The sequence below is a fragment of the Doryrhamphus excisus genome, chromosome 6 (assembly GCF_030265055.1).
Source record: "Doryrhamphus excisus isolate RoL2022-K1 chromosome 6, RoL_Dexc_1.0, whole genome shotgun sequence".
NCBI classification, from domain to species: domain Eukaryota; kingdom Metazoa; phylum Chordata; class Actinopteri; order Syngnathiformes; family Syngnathidae; genus Doryrhamphus; species Doryrhamphus excisus.
In genome coordinates, this window is record NC_080471.1 from 19,207,931 (window position 1) to 19,225,151 (window position 17,221).

Below are 17,221 nucleotides of genomic sequence, written 5' to 3' on the forward strand. Positions count from 1 at the left end.
CATCTCTGTGTGGAGTTTGCATGTTCTCCCCGTGCATGCGTGGGTTTTCTCCGGGTACTCCGGTTTCCTCCCACATTCCAAAAACATGCTAGGTTAATTGGCGACTCCAAATTGTCCATAGGTATGAATGTGAGTGTGAATGGTTGTTTGTCTATATGTGCCCTGTGATTGGCTGTACCCCTTGCTGGGATAGGCTCCAGCATGCCCGTGACCCTCGTGAGGGTATAGAAAAATAGGTCCAAATCACCAAAAATGGCCGCTACAGAGAGAGAGAGCTTTTTGGAAACTGCAACATGTAAGAATTTGTTGTAGTGACTCTTGAACGCTTCACTGCTCTCCATTTTGTTGCATTTGGTTTCAGTTTCTGGACACTTCAGTTTAATGAAACTGCGGCCCAGGGGTCCACATGAGGCACAACAAGCGTTTGAATCCAGCCCGCCAGTTGCTTTCTGAGTCTTTCTACTTTTAACATGAATGTGAGTGTGAATGGTTGTTTGTCTATATGTGCCCTGTGATTGGCTGGTGACCAGTCCAGGGTGTACCCCGCCTCTCGCCCGAAGACAGCTGGGATAGGCTCCAGCACCCCCCGCGACCCTCGTGAGGAAAAGCGGTAGAAAATGAATGAATGCTTCTGTGATTATGACTTCTGTTGTAAACAAGTTTCATATCCATGCCATATCTTTTTAAATGATCAAATCCCCAGTACACATGTTCTACAGTTTGAAACCTTTCAGACCAGAATATTTTGGTCGGATCCCTTTACAAAATGCAGCCCCGATGGTGAACATAAAGCCATGAAAGGTAAAGCTGATTAGATCAGCAGTGTTCTCTCCGAGACGCAGCAGAAGAGCGAGGTATCTTCTGACCTCTTTTGACTAGTTCATTCAGTCCCATCTTCTCCTCCGAGCAGCTTAATCAATGGCCATCATGAAAATGCAGCCTGAAGGCCAATCCTGTAAATGCTATCTTTCACATCTGCATGGCGCTTTATCATTCAATAAATGTCAGAAATCTGAAGCAGACTGAGCTGCTCTGAACTGTCCGTAAAAGGCAGCATTTAAGAGAACAAAAGCTGGAAGAATCTTTGTAGACCTTCAGGTCCACTGGTGGTACTCGTCTTTTATAATACTTTCCACTTTGCAGGATTCACTGAGATGGTATTTGTCCAGGAAAAGAGGTGTGTGGGCGGCGGCCATTGCAACGGGATAGTCTCGCAGTCTTTTTAACCGCCACGGAACACATACAGAACATTGAACGGGCAGCGATACGAAGGGAGAAAAAACGTAGAACGATCTTTTTTTTTCCAAGGAGGAATTTTTTTTTATAGAAATGTATTATTCTTTTGAACGCATGAGAAGCCAAACTCTTTACTGAACTCATTCAATCCCAGACAGTTTTCAAAAGCTCTCCCTCTTGGTAGCGGCCATTTTTGGTGATTTGGACCTATTTTTTTCATACCCACACGAAGGTCGCGGGCATGCTGGAGCCTATCCCAGCTGTCGATGGGCAAGAGGCGGGGTACACCCTGGACTGGTCGCCAGCCAATCACAGGGCACATATAGACAAACAACCATTCACACTCACATTCATACCTATGGACAATTTAGAGTCACCAATTAACCTAGCATGTTTTTGGAATGTGGGAGGAAACCGGAGTACCCGGAGAAAACCCACGAACATGCAAACTCCACACAGAGATGGCCGAGAGTGGAATCGAACCCGGGTCTCCTGGCTGTGGCATGTGTGAGAACCACTTGGTCACCATGCAGCCTGGCACACAGAATATTGTGCCAAAATGTTGGCACAACATAATTTAATTTACATACAAATATTTTAGATTTTACAAATATAACACCATGAACTATTTGAAATTTTTACAATTTTTTACACGCATTAAAATTTCCCTTCAATCCGTAATCTCCTTCACACAACACGACAAGATGCTTTTTCACTTCCTGGTTGCTATGTAGCATTTATTTCAATGGGAATTTTCTGCTTAAAACTGCACCAAACATGTTTTCTTTTATTGTGGAGTTGCATCATCACCTCTGGGAATGAGTTAAGTGGCCCCACCAACTATTTTCCACATCAACAAAATCTGACCAGAACTCTGCTCAGGGGACGATGTGGGCGGGGGGTAAATTACCGTTGATGGACTACACTGCTGATGGGGATGTCATACAACGTCATGTCAAAAAATTCCAAGTATCTGTTTAAAGTAATTCATTTATTTTAATTGTTTTAATTGGTATTCAAGGACTACATGGCGGTCGAGTAGTTAGCATGCAGGCCTCACACTTAAGAGACCCAAGTTCAATACCGCCCTCGGCCATCTCTGTGTGGAGTTTGCATGTTCTCCCCGTGCATGCGTGGGTTTTCTCCGGGTACTCCGGTTTCCTCCCACATTCCAAAAAAAAACATGCTAGGTTAATTGGCGACTCCAAATTGTCCATAGGTATGAATGTGAGTGTGAATGGTTGTTTGTCTATATGTGCCCTGTGATTGGCTGGCAACCAGTCCAGGGTGTACCCCGCCTCTCACCCGAAGACAGCTGGGATAGGCTCCAGCACGACCCTCGTGAGGATAAACGGTAGAAAATGAATGAATTGGTATTCAAATACATGTTGATCATTAATGATAATTAAGGGAGGGAAAAAGCTGTTAAAAAGTATCCAAACACCCAAAGATTGGACATACTTATGTAATAACTTACCAGAATTTTCTGACAGTTGCAGATGACCACAAGCAACAAGTAAGCGTTGGTACTGCAGCTGGTAAACAACAGCAAACTGAAGGCTTCTTAATGGAGCATTCAGCAGCTCTTCATTATCTCACTATTGTCAGTTTCATATGGCTCATTTTGATGCCTGCATTCAGCCCAAAAGGTCTCACATAGTAACATACATACGTATACAATTGAGGTCCTCAGGTAAGCCGTACTTGACCTTGAGGCTTAGGCTGCTATTGAACCTGTAAGGAATTCTTCAATGAAACCATCCATGATTACTGCATGCAACTGATGAAATGTGCAGAGAATAAAAAAGTCGTAAGTGTGCTAATACTAAAAATGTTTCATTACCACTGGAAGGACAAGACTACAGCCGCAACTATGACAAATACAATTACCCTGAATTTTGTATAATACACGTACATGGACTGTACATGTCTAAGTGCTTAAGTGAAGGTTATAATCCTACATAATAAAGCCCTCCACAGTCCTAGAGCTCAAGGTTTTAGTGAAGTACAAGAACACGACTCCACAGCGCTTATGAATGCCTTACTTTTCCAGTTTATTTCTCCTCCAGTTTCCAACATTCTGTTAAATATGAAAGCTTGATTAATTTATGATCTCAAGAGCTTTTTTAATGACTTATGTTTCATTTGCAGATGCATCCAGCATTCTTGAAGTATCAACAAAGCATGAATCAAATTTGAGTCAGTTCGCGTGTCTACTTGTATTAATCACCGTGGTACCTCGGTTTTTGTCATTAATTAGTTCCAAAAAGTTAAAAATGTATGTAAACAAAAAAATATACAGAGAATAATTATAGTTTTACATTATATAGTTTTATTGTTGAGGCAGACTTACTGTACATCCTGCCAATGTTGACTTCACTAGTGTTTCTTTATAAATGTATTCTTACACATGGTAATACACACAGAAAGCTTTCTAGATCTTCCAGAATCTGCACCTATTCGAGCTGTATTTCCTTTGTTTTCCAAAACAGTCTGTTTTAATTGATTCCACTCACGGCCCATCTCCGGGCACACCCAGTCCGCTGTGATTGGTCACAGTCAAGTGCTACTGAGGACTTCCAGACTACTGCCGAAACCCACTTTCTAATTTTCTGAACACTTTGTGTGAATGGTTGTTTGTCTATATATGCCCTGTGATTGGCTGGCGACCAGTCCAGGGTGTACCCCGCCTCTAGCCTGAAGACAGCTGGGATAGGCTCCAGCACCCCCGCGACCCTTGTGAGGAAAAGCGGTAGAAAATGAATGAATGAAGACTTGCATCCGACTTGCAAGTCATGTTGCCAGTTTGTATGTTAAAAGTTGAAATACTTAGAAAGCAACTGGCGGGCCGGATTCAAACACTTGTTGGGCCTCATGTGGGCCCCCGGGCCGTAGTTTGCCCACCCTTGCATTAAACAGAAGTGTCCAGAAACTGAAACCAAATGCAACAAAATGGAGAGCAGTGAAGCGTTCACGAGTCACTACAACAAATTCTTACATGTTGGCAGGTTTGCAATAACCTTCACTTTCATTTTGCTCTTCCAATGAACAGTTTAAGCTTTGAGGTTTGTTAAGTTTGTTACTAAAACATTAAGTAACCAGGTGAGGTCAGATTTAAGGTCAAACCGGTGACCTTAAGGTCACTGTGCTGAATATCTTAGTGGCCTGCTTTGTGTCCGCATGGCTATGAGTCAAGGGATAGGAGATGCACGTGTCACCACACACATGTGTGCACGTGTGGCTCAGCTGTACGCGGGTATGTGTGTAAGCGGGAATATTTCTTCCAAACAGCGCAGTACGGAATGCAATAGTGTAGCCTGCTGCTGTGCTGTGTGTCGTATGTATGCCGTGGTGTAGGGTTTCAGTGGGTGTTCCAGGCTGTGACCCTGGCATATCTGTGTTTGTTTTCTGTCACAGCCACTCCCTATAGGGAGATGACAGTCCAGCCTTGCCTGAGGGGATGAAACCTGAGATAGGCAGGGCTTAGTAGTAAACAACAACTCCTTTATGCAGCGGCTGCTTGCTGCATTCAAAGATGTGACAGACAGACTAAATATTTTCTGGTTAGGGCAGTGGTTCCCTGCTGTGGTGGTTTGGGGCCGCATATAGACACACGGCACAGAAATAAGTACTTATTTCATTGTAAGTTCTTTACAGTAACTGGCAGGCTGTGTAGCACTTGAACATAATGTACACACCAGATGGAATACATACATTTATAATACAATCTGATTGTATTAGAATACATAATGTGGTAAATTTATACTTTATGGGTTAATATCACGGCTGCATGGTAGACGAGTGGTTAGCGTGCAGGCCACACAGCTAGGAGACCTGAGTTCGATTCCACTCTTGGCCGTCTCTGTGTGGAGTTTTCATGTTCTCATCCCACATTCCAAAAACATGCTAGGTTAATTGTCCATAGGTGTGAGTGTGAATGGTTGTTTGTCTATATGTGCCCTGTGATTGGCTGGCGACCAGTCCAGGGTGTACCCTGCCTCTCACCCGAAGACAGCTGGGATAGGCTCCAGCACCCCCGCGACCTTCGTGAGGATAACCATTCACACTCACATTCATACCTATGGACAATTTGGAGTCGCTAATTAACCTAGCATGTTTTTGGAATGTGAGAGGAAACCGCCATGCAGCCGAAAATGGCTTCCAGAGTGGGAAAATCTGAAAACACGGGCTTGTCTATGGAAAAATAAATGCACCACTTTTTAAAAAACGATGATGTTGACATTCTCGTAATTAATTTGAGGAGCCTTGAAAAGCTGAAGAGACAGACTTGTATGTGCATCAGTTCTTTCTTCTTCTATGGTGTGGTGTGTCACATGGTTCCATCTGTCATGTAGTCTGGATGCTACTTTTTTCCCAATCCAAAAAATAATAATAATCTTAAAGAATAAGAATAAAGAATTTGAGATAACCAGATATCGTTTTAAAATTTTGAGTGTGGCCTTAATTTAAAAGTGCAAATAAAAATGACTGTTATCACAGCCAATACAGTATAGCTAAAAACACTATTACAAACTGACATTTTTGTGTGTTTTTTGTTACTTTTAAGTTTAATGGCTGACTAAATACACACGACGTTTCATTTTCAACTCTCCGGTGTTTTTGTGCTTAAACGGCGTGTATTTGCCGTCAGCTGCTAGCAGTTATTTTCTTTCCCTATAGAAAAGAGTTTGCACTCTTTTCCTTTTGTTGCCGTGAGGCTCCACTCCAGTCAGCCTGGCCCCCTTCCCCCCCTCCCCAGCTCAGCTCTTTCTTTTCTGCCACCCATCCTCCCATCTCTCACTCCATTTCATCCATCCAGGGTGACGCCAGTCACCCCGCCCCGTTCAACTCAGTCCACCGCGTTCATTTCATTCCTGCTCCCATTCCGCGCATATTTCGCATCCTTGGAGAGAGCGGGGTATTTTACTCACTCAGCGCGTCCTGTCCTCCATCAAAAACCAAAGCCGAGTGGACACTCTCCAGTTGCCGGAAGACTTCCACATGTCACGAGGGCTCATGTGGGCGCCAAAGTGTGGGAATTAAGCGAGAAAGAAGCGAATGAATCGAGGTAAGTTCTCCCAACAGGAACAACCCCCCTTTTCCTTCTCTTTCGCTTGTAAAACCGCCGGACGCTTTACCTTTAAGTGCTAACTAACTACCGCTTTTAAACACTTTCGTCCAAATGAAAATGAATATAGACTATTAACGTGAGTGTTTCATGTATAAATAACAATACCAACAACAATAAGTGATTGTCGTTACACTTTTAGTTGAACGATACCGTGAAAAGAAACCATTTTCCAACCAAAATGGAAGTACTGTTTCCTGATCCGTTTGCGTTATCCTGATTGATTGACGGAAGAAGCAGAGTGCATGAAAACATACATACCGCTTAACAAAGCGGAGTCAATGGAGGACTTGTTGCATCGGCGGCTTTTCTCTTCCTCTGTAGGCAGGCAGGCAGGCTGGGAGGTAGGGAGGGAGGAGGGTGGAAGGAAGGCAGGCAGGCAGGCAGGCCTCAAGCACTCCACATAGGCCACAGCCAACACACACACACACGTAAACATTACACACTACTATACAAGAAAGACCTGAAGGGTGAAACACCGATATGCAAATTGGCCCGTCATCTTGTCGACATATTGTACACATAAAGTTATCCCCTTAAAGCTACAGTACATGTTACAGCACAATGTTCTTCCATACGCTTACTTACATGCACTAATTAAATGTGTTGTGTTGAAAACACACATGAACACCTTCAATAGCGTTTGACTTTTTAAAGTTTGGAATAAAAATACCTAGTTTATGAATGGAAACCAGTTCTCTCATTCATAAAGTGTATGGATACAATAAAAACCCAACTGTTCTTGAAGGTGACACTTTTTATAATGTATTTGACATGACCCCGGTGAGTAGAAATGTATTAAAAAGGTGTTACTGTAATCCCAAAACGTGTGTCGTTAGCGATAGTAAACATAGCAGTAGATCATTCATACAGGAAAAAGTGAACTGATAAAAAAACAACATAAAAAACATTCCTCTCCAACATCCTTAATTGTACATTAAATCAAAAATATTCAATTTTGTATCTGTTCTTGAAGACGACACATACTTTATACTGTATTTGACATGACCTCGGTGAGTAGAAATGTATTAAAAAGGTGTATTGTAACCCCAAAACGTGTGTCGTTAGTGATAGTAAACATAGCAGTCGATAACAACATAAAAAACATTTCTATCCAACATCCTTAATCGTACATTAAGTAAAAAATATTCAATTTTGTAGCAGAACATTTGTATAAAAATAGTCAAAGCAATCCATCACAATGATGATGTGGATGGAAACTAGTTCATTCATAAAGTGTATGGATACAATAAAAACCTAACTGTTCTTGAAGACGACACTTTTTATACTGTATTTGACATGACCCCGGTGAGTAGAAATGTATTAAAAAGGCGTTATTGTAATCCCAAAACGTGTGTTGTTAGTGATAGTAAACATAGCGGTAGATAACAACATAAAAAAACATTTCTTAATTATACATTAAGTAATAAAATAAGTAAAAAATATTCAATTTTGTAGCAGAACATGTGTATAAAAATAGTCAAAGCAATCCATCACAATGGTGATGTCCACCCCCCCCCCCCTCTCCGAGGACCAAAGCAGATATCATTGAAACACACATGAAAACAACACAGAAGTCCTGCAGAAAGTGAATGTAAATCTGTTAGACTGATGCCTTCTGCAAGTGACAGCTATTAGCATGTAGCATCCTTTTCCCCTACATACAGTAGATAAACAAGCTGAAATGACCACTGCCAACCTCTTGCGATTCAGAGGCGCTAGTGTGAAAAAAAAGATGATATGACCTGACTGTGATATGTGTAACTGATCATGATGACGATGATGAAAGAGATGTTTTTGTGCTTCAAAGTCGATAAAAAGATGCCTTCATGTGTGATCAGGGGTGTCCAAAATGTGGCAAAGGGGCTATTTTTACTGTGACTGATAGGAACATATGCACAGGAACATCCAAACGCTCCAAGCAATGCTGCAAAATATTAAAAAAAATATATATATATTGCAAAATATAAAAAAAAAACATGTTAAAAATTAGGGATGTCCTGGGCCGATCTTCAGGAATCCGCTGTATTTTTGAAGATGGCTTCCCCCGCGAGATCGGGCTGCTCCGGTTGCCGTATCACGTTGGTAACATGGGTCTACACACTAACTTGTTAGATGTGGTAATGTGCCTCAAATCTGGTTGCCACTTGACTCCCGCTACCTGCAAGAAGAAGAAAACGCAACACGACCATGGAGAATTGTAATGCAATGTACGCTGGTGAAGTTAGTTTCACTTTGCGCTCCGTAGGTACAGCGGTAGTTCCCCCTCACTGTGCCCGGGCAGTTGTGTCATGTTTAAATTACTAGTTTTTTAATTAAAAAAAAAGCCACACCACAAACTGATCAATAATCATCTTAAATGATTAGTCCGACCCTAAAAGTATTTTCCAATTTTATCGTTTATTGGATGAGGGACCTGACTCATAGACATTTGTTATAAAAGTCAAAAAATATTGTTAGTCATGCTGTGTAATCAAAAAGTAAATTCAGCAACAGCAATACTTTGGTTGCATTATTTTTAACGCTTTGAAGAGCTATTTTCAGAACCATATTCAAATCTATAAATTCGCCAGCCAATCACAGGGCATAAATGGAAGATTTTCATAGTTAATAGAAAACTTGTTTATAACCTTCTATATACTGTTTGCTACAATTAGAGCCCTCTTGGGGAAAAAATAACACCCCTATAGTCACCTTTACACTCATATTACCCAATATAATATTCACAAAAGACAGAAAATAAAATGGTTAAGACCTAAATAATACATAATGTAGACTCATACATGTTGGAATAGAAAAGAGTACAATGGCGATGTAACATTACTGACACCTAGTGACTAGTGTGGAATGCTACATATCAAAAATGAATGCATCTTCTGAATGTCTTATTTTTGTATTGTTGTTAATTGAGCTAATTTTATGCTCGGTTTTGGCCAGAAATACGTAAAATTTGCTTAATTCATTCATTTTCTACCGCTTTTCCTCACAAGGGTGGGGGGGGGGGTGCTGGAGCCTATCCAAGCTCCAGCACAGGGCATAAATGGAAGATTTTCATAGTTAATGGAAAACCTGTTTATGATCTTCTAAATACTGTTTGCTACAATTAGAGCCCTCTTGGGAAGAAATAACACCCCTATAGTCACATTTACACTCATATTACCCAATATAATATTCACAAAAGACAGAAAAAAAATACCTAAATAAATAGTGACTAGTGTGGAATACATATCAAATATGAATGCATCTTCTGAATGTCTTATTTTTGTATTGTTGTTAATTGAGCTATTTTTAATGCTCGGTTTTGGCCAGAAATACATTAAATTTGCTTAAGTATGCATATTTTTTGACTAATAGGCTAATAGCCTCTGCTGGTTGCAGCCAAGTAATCCATTAAATTGCACCTTCATGGCTTCAAGACGCAAACAATACAACACAATTAACAGAATGCGTAAAATGCAATAATTTCATTGGTTAATAAATTACGATACACATTCCTATTAATGGGAATACTTCATTTGGTCTTTACTTGTACACACAATGACTTATAAACAACGGACCGTTTTTATCTCCTGTGCTCTAATAATTGATACATTAGTTATGAAAGTGTAATTGTGTGTAAGCTGTCATTGTCTTTGCTGCATCCAGGCTTGGGAGTTTACAAAGCTTTTCATCACCCTGGGCAAACAGCCTCCCCTCGTGCCCCCCCCCCCCCTCCCTCTTTAGTCCGTTGACATCTGTTTTGAGTGCTGTGTGCACCTGTAGACTATGGAAGTGTGTGTGTGTGTGTGTGTGTGTGTGCGTACGAGAGAGGGGAGGAGGACGATAAAGGGAGGCGCAGAATGCAAATCCAGGCGTTTGTTTCGGGACTAAGCAATGCAGACCGGCTGACTAACGACCATTTGGTGTGTGTGTGTATGTGTGTGTATGTGTGTGTGTTAGCCACTTGCTGTCCTGGCCAGGCAGGTCTATTGTTGCAGCAGCAACAGGCGCCGGTGGATGAGGACGCACCATATGGCCTCTGTGTGCTGTGTGCTCAAGTCACAACCGCTGTGTGTACTTCTATGTGTGTGTGTGTGTGTGTTCATGTACCAAACCAATGTGGTGTCAGTATGGTGGAGTCGCTCGCTGCAAGCTGCTCGCCGCCTTCCTCCCTTTTGTGTCATCTGTCGTCTCATTGCTTGACACAAGGACAAAAAATCTGGCATCCAGACTTCTGCAATTTTCCTCTAAAGACGTCAGATTTATTCCGCCCTGCTTTTTTAAAAGCTCCCTCTTAGAGCGGAATCATTTTCAATTAGTGCCCAGTGCGGCTCTGTGTCAGCACAAATCAACAGGTGATACAGTAAATCTGGGTATTAACATTTCTGGCAGCAAAGTGCTCTCCGGTGTTCCCTGATGTGCCAATTAGAGACTCTTTATTTAAAAAAAAAAGAACATGTCCTCTTTAAATCTGGGATGATCACCTTGTTTACTTCAAAAATATAATACTTTTCTTGCTATGCTTTCCAGGAAGAGCCTCCTAGTATGCTGTCATTGTGGTTGCTGGTTTGAAAGAGGATAAATACTGTATTTTAAAACAAAAGTGCATATAAAATTAAATTTAAACAGCAGCAAAGCCAGTTTATTAGAGTAACAATGTTGAAAGAATGAGGGCTGAGTTCTGAAGGGGACCAAGGGGCAACCGGAGTAGGTGGGGGGGAGTAAAGAGAGGGTGGGTTATGGTGTGGGAGGTTGGCAGGCTTTGTTTAGGGGAAGGGGGGAACAATAGGCATCCTCCAGGGTTGGGTGGGATAAGGGGTGGGGGTGGTTTGTGGCTCTAGGAGGCCAGCGGAGCCTGTAGTGGCTTGTCTTGACTGCTCCGGCAGCCTGTCACTCCTCTGCTGTAAGTCGTCTGTCTTTCAGTCTGTCTCCAATGGCCACTAATGAAATTTGACCCACAATGCACCTCTGTTAGGCTCCCTTTGGAAAATCGAGTTTCACAATATCAACGCTGGCATCTTTTGGATGATTTTGCACAAAAGACACTCAGTACATTTATGATTGCATAAATTTGGCTGCAAAAAAAATTGGATTGTGTTCAACTTTTTAAAGAGCTGTTTAAAATACATAGATTATGCATTTGGAAACTAGTTCCCTCATACATGTATACACTTTGACCTAGCAATCATTGGAACTATATGGAGGATCAGGCACCTCTCTTAACCCTTAGATGCATGAGTGACAGGACCCTACACTCTTCCATAAGTGGGTCAAAAATGACCCATACTAGAATCAATGTGTTTTTATGCCAATTTTGCCATTTTGGTTAGGAATAATCACTTGTATGATATTTAGTATTATAATTAGGAGTTGATAAGTTGATAAGAATCAAAGGTTCCTATTGGATTTCATAGAAAATGCATATGGGTCATTTTTGCCCCACTTATGGAAGGTTGGGGTAGTAACACAAAAACTAAAAATTCTTAAAATGTATAAAAGGTAAGTTAAAAATGTGAATGGTATGATATCAAAAACGTGTTTTTTTAGGAATACCTGGAATATGAAATAATAAAAAAATTTAATTACAAAGATATTTCAAGAAAACAACCTAACCGGGTCATTTTTGACCCACTTATGGAAGGTTGGGGTAGTAACACAAAAACAAAAAATTCTTAAAATGTTTAAAAGGTAAGTTAAAAATGTGAATGGCATGATATCAAAAACGTGTTTTTTTAGGAATACCTGGAATATGAAATACACAGTGTCGGTAAAAGTGAAGCTGTATATGCAAATGAGCGGACGTCTGCAGAACAAGAGTTCTCACGTAGCATTCAGGATTTAGTCAGTGCACAGAAATGTAATCCACACATTCATTGTTTGTCCTTAAAATCTGATTGGATGTTAATTGGTGCATTCACGGAGGCAGCTTCAAAGGGAAAAAAAATACTGTCTTGCTGGAAATGACATAATAACAATCAAGGTAGTTGAACACTTTGAATGCAGACACATTTTTACTGAAAATTTACAAACTTTCTATACATTAATTAACATTAGTCATTCATTTTGACTGCCACAGATTAATTGGCCATCGCCTCTTAAGAATTCCCCATGTTTATTTATGTTTTATGTGTGTGTGTGTTCTAATCTGTAATGCTATTCTGTTGGCTGTTTGCTTTGTATGTTCTATTGGCGCCGAAGTCACCGACGATTCAAAGCTCCTGAATAATTAATGACTTATTCTAAGTATGTTTTACTGATTTTGTGATATTATTAAAGTTGAAATGACTGTTGTGCTTATTAAGTGAATAAAGCACTTGATATAGCTAAACAAATTTGCTATTATGACTTAATAACTTAATTAACTGCTCAATAATTGCTGTCAATTTAACATTTAACAGAAAATAGAGTACCTCTTTTCGTTTTGACAATTAGATAAGGTACATATTTATTCAATCATTGTGGATTTAAATCATTATCTGCCTTAACATTGCCCCGAGTCAGTTGCTTTGCTAACTTCCAGACAGCAGATGAAACGAATGTGCGTGACTAACTCCTCACTGGGACGCCTGAATCAACCTCTTGTTTCCTGAGCCCAGTAGGAGGCGAACAGGAAGTAGGGATTTCAGCTCCATTTTGCTTACTTTCCCAGCTGGAGGAGCTTCCATGATAGAGCCTGTGCGAGCTCAGCAATAGCTTACTCTGTTGATTGATTCCTTCCAGACTACTGAGTGTCGTCTCTATGTCCAACTGGTGAAAGGAAAATGTCCAGTTTAAACCACCAGTAGAGAATAGTCGGCTGTTTGTCCAGATGCTGGATGATCCTAGGTTGTTAGTGGTCTTCAAAGGCCTCGTCTCACCACAAAATTACCGGTTTGGAATTTACACAAGACAACCAAAACATGGGATATTGAAAGGTGGAACGTTTTTAGGACAATGGAGCTGCAGGTTGTGCAGGGGCGTCAAACGGTAAAATGGCTCGGCAGATGTTGCACGGGGGCATCTCTCATAACTGTTTGTGTGGTAATGACGGGGTTATTCAACGCTGCGGTTCACAATGCCCACCTGACAAAGGACTTCTTGTGCTGCAGGGAAGATAAACACTTGACAGAACCCCAAGTAGAAGCATCACTTGTTGCTTTTGTTGTTTTCACTTTGTAAAAAACTACTAGAATTCAAATGCTGTAAACAAAACATTTAATTTTACTTTTTTGCAACATGTTAAAGTAAGCCTATATCGGATATTCCGGAAGTTGGCCACAAAAACTAGTATTTTCATTAAATTGGAAAACCGTACTACATAAAGAATCTAGTACGGATGCTTTTACTGACCTTAGGTCTCGATCACAATCACAGATTTGCTTGCTGATACCCTCATGACTGAAAACCATCTGTAATGAGGTACTGATTCATGAGGGAAAAAAGAGCAGAATTGCTACTAGCTGTTAGCAAGCCAAGCTAATCATCGCTAACAAGGTGAATTTTTAAGCAATTACTTAGCAACAGAATGCCTCATGGGAATATTACACAGGAACATTGAGGCCCAGAACCTGGTTGAAATGTGAGGACAGACAGAAGAGTCTCAGGAGTCAGATGTATGAGATAGGAAGAAAATCAGATGGCATCTTCTGGAGGCTAAATATGGGCATGCTCTATGAAATATTTTAGATTTTTTCCCAAATTATTTTTTTTACCTTCTACACTTGATAAAAAAGTGATAAAAAGTCAGTCAATTATGCAAAAATCCTCACATTTATTGATGCAATACATCATGATGCAATACCTGCACGAGGGGCTAGTGTGCAGGCCACACAGCTAGGAGACCTGAGTTCGATTCCACCCTCAGCCATCTCTGTGTGGAGTTTCCATGTTCTCCCTGTGCAGGCGTGGGTTTTCTCCGGGGACTCCGGTTTCCTCCCACATTCCAAAAACATGCTAGGTTCATTGCCGACTCCAAATTGTCCATAGGTATGAATGTGAGTGTGAATGGTTGTTTGTCTATATGTGTCCTGTGATTGGCTGTGCGACCAGTCCAGGGTGTACCCCGCTTCTCGCCCGAAGACAGCTGGGATAGGCTCCAGCACCCTCCGCGACCCTCGTGAAGATAAGCATTAGAAAATTAATGAATAAATGAATGAACATCATTGACTGATGTCGATGCGATTCGGACTCCTTTATATGGCCTGCACACAGTAAACACAGACCTCCAGTATGTAGCCGGAAGTCCTCGGGAGCGCTTGGGAGTGTGACCAATTCCAGCGGAGTGGGCGTACCTAGAGGAGAGCCGAAGGTGGAATAAATTAAACAAACCGTATGGGTTAGAAGCAGAAGCAGAAGTCCATGGAAACACTGCAGAAAGAGGTGCAGAATCTGGAAGATCTAGAAAGCTTTCTCTGCGGGTTATCGTGTGTAGTTGCTCTCTACTCAATACAAAGCACTTAAAATGAGCATAATAGGTCCTTTTGAATGTAACATACTAATAGAGCCTGAAAGTGGTTAGGGACGACTGTATAGATCAGAGGAAGTCAGCCAGTCAGAGATGAAGAGCCACATTTTTGACTGTGTTGCTGCAAAGAGCCGCATCATACACATGGACATCATTCCCTCCTTACATACATACCTTTGCTCAGCCAGATTTATTGTAAATTCCACTTCGATGCTGGTGTGGAGTGAGCTGAAGTGTCACTGAAGATTTAGAGCTTTGAAATGCGATAAAGGCGCCTGACACAAAAGGCAGAGTGGCTTGCCATTTGCGTTGAGCTTTTCCCCACTCTAGTAAACTGTGCATTTTTTTTTATCCCCGACGTTTTCAGAGCGAATTTGACAAATTATTTTCTCAACTTTGAACTATTTTCATTCAATGTCCATTCTAACGAAAATACCAATACCACGTAATTACTGTCACAAACCACATGTCTGCCACCCCAATAGAGATTCTCTTGTAGTTCATTCATTCATTCATTTTCTACTGCTTATCCTCACAAAGGTCGAGGGGGACAAACAACCATTCACACTCACATTCATACCTATGGACAATTTGGAGTCGCCAATTAACCTAGCATGTTTTTGGAATGTGGGAGGAAACCGGAGTACCCGGAGAAAACCCACGCATGCACGGGGAGAACATGCAAACTCCACACAGAGATGGCCGAGGGTGGAATTGAACTTGGGTCTCCTAGATGTGAGGCCTGTACGCAAACCACTCGTCCACCGTTCAGCCCAAAGATACATTCATTCATTCATTCATTTTCTACCGCTTTTCCTCACGAGGGTCGCGGGGGGTGCTGGAGCCTATCCCAGCTGTCTTCGGGCGAAAGGCAGGGTACATCCCAGACTGGTCGCCAGCCAATCACAGGGCACATATAGACAAACAACCATTCACACTCGCATTCATACCTATGGACAATTTAGAGTCGCCAATTAACCTACCATGTTTTTGGAATGTGGGAGGAAACCGGAGTACCCGGAGAAAACCCACGCATGCACGGGGAGAACATGCAAACTCCACACAGAGATGCCCGAGGGTGGGATTGAACCCTAGTCTCCTAGCTGTGAGGTCTGCGCGCTAACCCCTAGACCACCGTGCCGCCCCCAAATATACATTATTTGTTCTAAATCAACATCATCACATTGTTTTGTGTGTATTCATTCATTCATTCTCTACCGCTTATTGCGGGGGTGCTGGAACCTATCCCAGCTGTCCTTGGGGGAAAGGCAGGGTACATCCCAGACTGGTCGCCAGCCAATCACAGGGCACATATAGACAAACAACCATTCACACTCACATTCATACCTATGGACAATTTGGAGTCGCCAATTAACCTAGCATGTTTTTGGAATGTGGGAGGAAACCGGAGTCCCCGGAGAAAACCCACGCATGCACGGGGAGAACATGCAAACTCCACACAGAGATGGCCGAGGGTGGAATTGAACTCTGGTCTCCTAGCCGTGCAGCCACTGTTGTAGTTATGGAGATAAAAATATTCTATGTACACACACAGACACACACATACACTCGACAACAGTCCTAAATTCACACTTATTAAATGGTGTTGGTATACCACCCCTGGCCTCCCGTTCATCTGTAGGAAGATATTGGCCTGTGTGCGTGTGTGTGTGTGTACATGCGGGGCTCTGTGTGAGAGACATCATGTTCACCTCCACTCCACCCATTAGGAAACGGCCAGATAATGGCTTCCCATGACTCCGCAAAACTCTTGATGTTGAGCAGAGAAAAAAAGTTAAAACTTCCCGCCACATTTTTCCAACAAAATGTCCTTCATCAGTGTGAAGGCTTGGAGAAATTGCCATGTTTCAAAGCTAACGAAAACATAGTGGAATAATGAGTGTATGCTATGACTCTAAGCCTCTACACCACCAATAAACATCTCCCTCACAAGTTCAGGCTAACACTGACATGGAGGATGAAAAAAAATTGCTATACCCCATACGGTTGAAAACAAAATATACGCAACTACTGTGTAATTGGAAAAATATTGTTAAGCACAGCCCACGACATCCGGAAATTAAATCTAAGAAACATGGAGTTGGTCTCTACTTGGAAGTTAGTAGATCTTCTATTGTGAAAAGGGTTTCTCCAAAATCCTAACTATTTGGTCTATTGTGTGTAGCCAAGATCCTAACTATTTGGTAATGGTAACGGTTTAATTTCATTTGAACAATTTAATTTCATGCATCACATAATCAGTTCACAGTTCCACATGTCCAAAAGGAGTAGGAAGAAGCCAAGCTTATTAAATCCTACCCCTCCATCTGGTACTTTTACAATCAGTAACTGTTACATTTGTTCACTTCCTGCTTTCCATAATACAGTTTAAGTTTTTTTTGTTTGTTTTGTTTTTAATAATGTACCTCATACCG

The 17,221-nt window shown here is 41.5% G+C and overlaps 1 protein-coding gene and 1 long non-coding RNA gene across 2 annotated transcripts in view; one reads left to right on the forward strand and one right to left on the reverse strand.

Moving 5' to 3' along the window:
- Positions 1 to 6,939, reverse strand: part of LOC131130712 (uncharacterized) — a 33,623-nt gene extending 26,684 nt beyond the window's left edge. The window contains exon 1 of the long non-coding RNA XR_009130072.1: positions 6,626 to 6,939. This is a non-coding gene — a long non-coding RNA (uncharacterized LOC131130712). The remainder of the gene's footprint in view (positions 1 to 6,625) is intronic.
- The window catches only part of LOC131130709 (transcriptional enhancer factor TEF-1-like), a 41,589-nt gene continuing 30,385 nt past the window's right edge, over positions 6,018 to 17,221 (forward strand). The window contains exon 1 of the mRNA XM_058074558.1: positions 6,018 to 6,304. The gene's annotated coding sequence lies outside the window, so the exon portion shown is untranslated. The remainder of the gene's footprint in view (positions 6,305 to 17,221) is intronic.